Raw genomic sequence first — 5910 nt, 5'->3', positions numbered from 1 at the left:
GGCGCGCGGCTGCTCTGAGCTGCAGCAGCTGCAGCTGAACGAGCGCGGCCCCGGGAGGGCTAGAAGCATCTCCGACTCCTCCCGCTCCCGCCGCCGCCTCTGCTTTCCCCGCCGGGGCCACCCCGCCCCCGCCGCGCGGGCCCACGTGACCCTGGAAACCATGGCAACCTTTTCGACGGGCGCCGCGCTCCTGCCACTCTGACGGCCGCCAGGCGGAGGACGATGGCAGGCGCGGGAGGGCTGGGAGGCGCGCGCGAGCTGGGAGGCTCGCGCGTGCACTTGCACCGGACTGAGGGCCACCACTCAGCACTCTTCCCTGCGAGGCGCCTCTCACTGCCCCCGAGTCCACACGTCCCAGAGAGAACGGTCCATGCACCACCGTGAACTCACGCAAAACTGTTGTCGCACAAGCTCCCCTGAAACCTAGTGGCATTTTGTTTTCCTCCTAGTTTATTGGTAAGTGTTGTTAATGTCATTTGCTTAAATTTATATCATAGTCCTTGTTCACTTTTGAACCAAAATAATACCTCATCAGTATGACATCTTTCTAGCTTTTCCTTTCACCAGCTTTTTACCCATCCATCCTGTTTTCTTTGCTTTACTGATATTTTTTCACTTGTGCTCTCAAAGCACTTACTACTATGTACTGAGACAACTGCATCATTTATTGTAAGACACCAGTCACTTAGGGATGTCCTTCAAACAATAAATAGTACAACGAATAAAACGTCATGATCGGGACTTTGTCTAATTACGTTTTTATTGTTTATTAAAAACTTTTCCTTATGGTTTTAATGATGCTGAATTATATACTCTTATCTACAGGGAGTTCTGGTGTGGCGCTGTGAGTTAATGCTGTTGTTGTTATGTAGGGTGTAGTCGGTTCCGACTCCTAGCTACCCTGTACAGGGTTTCCGAGGCTGTTGATCTTTACGGGAGCAGAAAGCCTCATCTTTCTCCTTCGGAGCAGCTGGTGGGTTGGTTTGAACTGCAAAGTTGGTTTGAACCAAAAGGTCAGCAGTTCAAGCTCACCAGCCACTCCTTGGAAACCCTGTACAGGGTCGCTATGAATCCACAACAACACACACATAAGAGTGGAGTCCTGGTTTATCTCGGTGGGATAAGCACAGGACCGCATCATGTTGGTTTCAACTATAAGGTCAACGGTTCAAACTCACCAGCCACTCCTTAGAAACTTTATAAGGGTCGCTAAGAATCCATAACAACACATATATAGGAGTGGAGTCCTGGTGTGGCTCTGTAGGATAAGCACAGGACCGCAAGACCGGTTTGAACTACAAGGTCAGCGGTTCAAACTCACCAGGCACTCCTCAGAAAACCACTCTACTGCGTTACTATGAGTCGGAATTGACTTGACGGCACTTGATATATTTATATAGGAATTGTTGATAAGTGCTGTCGAACTGGTTCCGACTCATAGTAACCCTGTATAGGAGCAATTAGAGGGATTTAATTGCCAACCTTGTGGTTTGCAGTCTAGTGCTGATCCTACAGTGACACATCAGGAGTCCATATATAGGAATACAACAATATAAAGCGAAATAGAATAAAAAAGTGTGTTTATAACGTTGAAGTGATTGATTTTTGCTATGACTTAATGCTGTAAGTATCTGCACTTTTGAATTAGAGAAAATGGCCTTTTGCCAAGTAATTGCTGTTTGAATACACTTCATTTCTACTTTGACTCCACATCAGTGTAAATAAAATAATTCAGCAGCAAGCTCATTTAGTCACTTCAGTTTATCTTTTCACCCACATAAGAGTAAACCCATGACTCAGAAAACTCAGACTAAGAGCAAAGATGTAACAAAATAGTCCGCTTATTACTCTATTTCCATGTCTTATAAATCTCATAATAGTGTTATGTTGGTTTCTTAATATACTAAAATGCGAAGTATGAATATTCTGGAACACTTAATTTTGCTCATGAGGAATCTGTACATGGACCAAGAGGCAGTTGTTCGAATAGAACATGGGAACACTGGATCGTTTAAAATTAAGAATGGTGTACAACAGGGTTGTATTCTTTCACCATACTTATTCAACCTGTATGCTGAGCAAATAATCCGAGAAGCTGGGTTATATGAAGAAAAACATGGCATCGGGATTGAAGGAAGACTCATTAACAACCTACAATATGCAGATGATACAACCTTGCTTGCTGAAAGTGAAGAAGACTTAAAATATTTACTGATGAAGATCAAAGTGCATAGCCTTTGGTACGGATTGCATCTCAATGTAAAGAAAACAAAAATCCTCACCACTGGACCAATAAACAACATTTTTATCAATGGAGAAAAGGTTGAAGTTGTCAAGGACTTCATTCTTCTTGGATCAACTATCAACACTCACAGAAACAACAGTCAAGAAATCAAATGACGTATTGCATTAGGCAAATATGCTGCAAAAGACCTTAAAGTGTTGAAGAGCAAAGATGTCAGCTTGAGGACTAAGGTGCACCTGACTCAAGACATAGTATTTTCAATGACCTCATATGCATATGAAAGCTGGACAGTGAATAAGGAAGACCGTATTGATGCTTTTGAGTCATTGTGTTGGAGGAGAATATTGAAAGTGCCATGGGCTGCCAAAGGAACCAACAGATCAGTGTTGGAAGAATTGCAGCCAGACTGTTCCTTGGAGGCCAAGATGGCCAAACTTCGTCTCTCATACCTCAGACATATTGTTAAGAGGGACCAGTTTCTGGAGAAGGATATCATGTGAGGTAAGGTGGAGGGTCAGAGAAAAAGAGGAAGACCTCCATTGAGATGGATTGGCCAAGTGGCAGCATCAATGGACTCAAGCGTTGCAACAATAGTGAAGTTGGCTCAGGATCGGGTAGTGTTTCATTCTGCTGTGCATAAGGCCGCTGTGAGTCGGCACCGACTCAATGGCACCTAACAACAACAAAATGCTTCTAATTTTAAATATCAAACATTTTTAAGAAGATTGTATAAAATACCATGATCTTCACATGCCACTGGTTAGAAAGCAGTATTATTAGTCAAATTATTGATCATATAAGCAGTATTTTCTTTACACGAAAATGGCAGAAAATACAATGGTTTAAATGAGATTGAAATTTCTTTCTAGTGATGCTATAGGATATGCACTGGATGATGAGGTCAGTTTGAACTGCAAGGTCATCAGTTCAAATTTACCAGCTGCTCCTTGGAAACCCTACAGGATCACTATGAGTCAGAACCGACTCAATGGCATTTACCACCAATGTAAATGTACTCAAATCAGAGCTGGTACAGTGGTCATTAGGGAGACGTGTTGTCTTCTGTTTCACTGTTCTAGAATCCTCATTTATGACATCTATCTTATGGTCCTCAATTCTTTTCATCTATATTTCAGCCAAGAGGAAAGTGCAAAAGGAAAAGGGACTCCACCAATACCACACACATATGCCTTTACAGGACATCTCTAGGAAATAAAACACACCAGTTCTTTATATCCTATAGTGTGGTAGATTGCATTTTCCAAAAACGGTTGCAGCAATATCTCCTGTCCTGTTTGCTATATCTCCTCTTGTCCCATCCCTATCCAGACTTGAAGTCTAATCTCTCTTCTCTTGAATCTAGAGGGATCGTGACTGCTGGATAGAATTCATGCTAATTCAGAAGAAGCAAGCCCTGGCCAACAGAACCCAAAAGCACAACAAAAAGGTTGATCCAAGCCTCTAAGTTAGGGAGCTAATTTATACACAGCAAAAAGTAACTAAAACACATGGTCATATGGAAAGTTTAGGGATGTCATCTCTATTTTGAGTAATCATGTGCCTAGCAAGCATGGGACGGTCTTTGTTGTTAAGGTGCCCTCTAGTTGATTCCAACTCAGAGAGACCCTGTATAGGGAGGGTTTCCAAGGCTGTAAATTTTGCAGGAGCAGAATGTCTCATCTTTCTCCCATGGAGTGGCTAGTGAGCTTGAACTGCCGACCTTGTGATTAGCAGTCCAGCATACTTAATCCTACTGCGCCAGAGTGCTCCCATCTGAGAGTTAGGAAGACCAATTATGGGGATTGTTAGCCATGGAGTCCTGGTGTGGTGCTGCAGGTTAATGTGCCAGACTGCAAAGCTGTTTGAACTGTGAGGTCGAATGTTTAAGCTCACCAGCTGCTCCTTGGAAACCCTATACAGGGTCGCTATAGGTTGGAATCAACTTGACAGCACTTAACAACAACAAATCCATGTCTACCCAATGTTTAACATCTTTTCTCCCATGAATGACATGAAAAAAGCGCTGGTTTTCCAAGCAGTTACAAGAACTCTATTCTAAAGTTGGGGTGGTGGTGGTGTACTGTGGAGTCGGTTCCAACTCATAGCGACCCTGCATGGGGTTTCTGAGGCTGTAAACCTTTACAGGAGCAGAAAGCCTCATCTCTTTCCCGCAGAACTGCTGGTAGTTTCGAACTAGCTGACCTTGAGGTTAACAGCCTGACTTATAACCACTACGCTACCAGAACTATGTTCCGAACTGCATTTACTCCTTTTTGTAGGTTTAGTGTCTGCTGACAGGTAGATAGATGGCTTTTTGTCATTAATGACACTAGGGTGGTGTGAATCATTTCTATAGGACCATGGAAGTGACACGACCATGACATGTATTATTAGATTATTCGAACTGTATGGTATCCCCAGGAACCCTAGTGATGTAATGGTTATGTGCTCAGCTGCTATTCAAAAGGTAGCAGTTTGAACCCACCAGCTGCTCCATGGGAGAAAAGACCTGGCAATCTACGTCTATAAAGATTTCAGCCTAGAAAATCCTTGGAGGCAATTCTACTGTGTCCTAGAGGGTCACTATGAGTTGAAATCAACTCAACTGCCTACAACAACAACAATGGCCTCTCCCAGAGTTCTTTTCTCAAATCATGTTCTAGTTTTTATTCACTGATAAGTGACCTTTCTGTAAAGTATTAACTGATTTCCTTTGCTTTCATTTCCAGAATAAACCTGCTCCTCACTTATCAGCCTGGTTAGGTCCCAAAGACTAGGTTGTTGTTGTTATGTGCTGTGGAGTCAGTTCCAACTCATAGAGACCCTGTACAGGGTTTCCGAGGCTGTAAATCTTCACAGGAGCAGAAAACCTCATCTTTCTCCAGCAGAACAGCTGGTAGCTTCGAACTGCTGACCTTGTGTTTCACAGCCCGATTCATAACCATTACGCTACCAGAGCTCCTTAAAGACTAGGTTGGGACTTACTAAAATCAGTGTTGTGTAAACTTGGAGGATGATCGCATCAGATCACAAAATGGAGAATGACTATATCATTCCATAGCTGCCAAGCCATTGGGACTCACAGCTCAGCCAAGTTGACAGATAAGCTTAGCCATGACAGCCAGTGTTACTCTTGCTTTTCACCTCAGTATTTCTTACCACCAGGTGTATGTCATCAATGCACAAAATAGTTGGATAGTAGATTATTTTACTACTGCCTTAAATGCAAAATGTCGTATAACAAGGTAGTCGATAAATTCCTTTTGAAGCTTGGAGTGCAATGACGATGTTTTATGCAGATTATTCATCTTGAATTCTTTAACAGAACATCACTGAGATTGATTCTTTGGTTGTTGATTTACAAAGCAATTTGAGCTAGTTTCTCAGAGAATCAGACTGGAAGCAATTGTAAAAGAACTCCAATAGCTAAAAATGAAATAAGAGTACTACAAGGTTTGTTTTCACACATGGGAAATTAAAGCGATATTGGAGACATCATGTTGTTTTTGGCAGCTGCCAAAACAAGTCTACACCATGGACAAGCCAATGGTTTGGGTGAGCTTTACAAGGGGCAATAATAACTCTGACCAGTCAATTGTGCAGCATTTCATGTCAATTTCTTGTTGTTGTTGTCAGGTGCCATTGAGTTGGAACTGACTCATAGC

This window comes from Chrysochloris asiatica, unplaced genomic scaffold (genome assembly GCF_000296735.1).
Source record: "Chrysochloris asiatica unplaced genomic scaffold, ChrAsi1.0 scaffold00032, whole genome shotgun sequence".
Classification (NCBI taxonomy): domain Eukaryota; kingdom Metazoa; phylum Chordata; class Mammalia; order Afrosoricida; family Chrysochloridae; genus Chrysochloris; species Chrysochloris asiatica.
The sequence above is the reverse complement of the archived record's forward strand: the minus strand, read 5'-3'. Positions refer to the sequence as shown.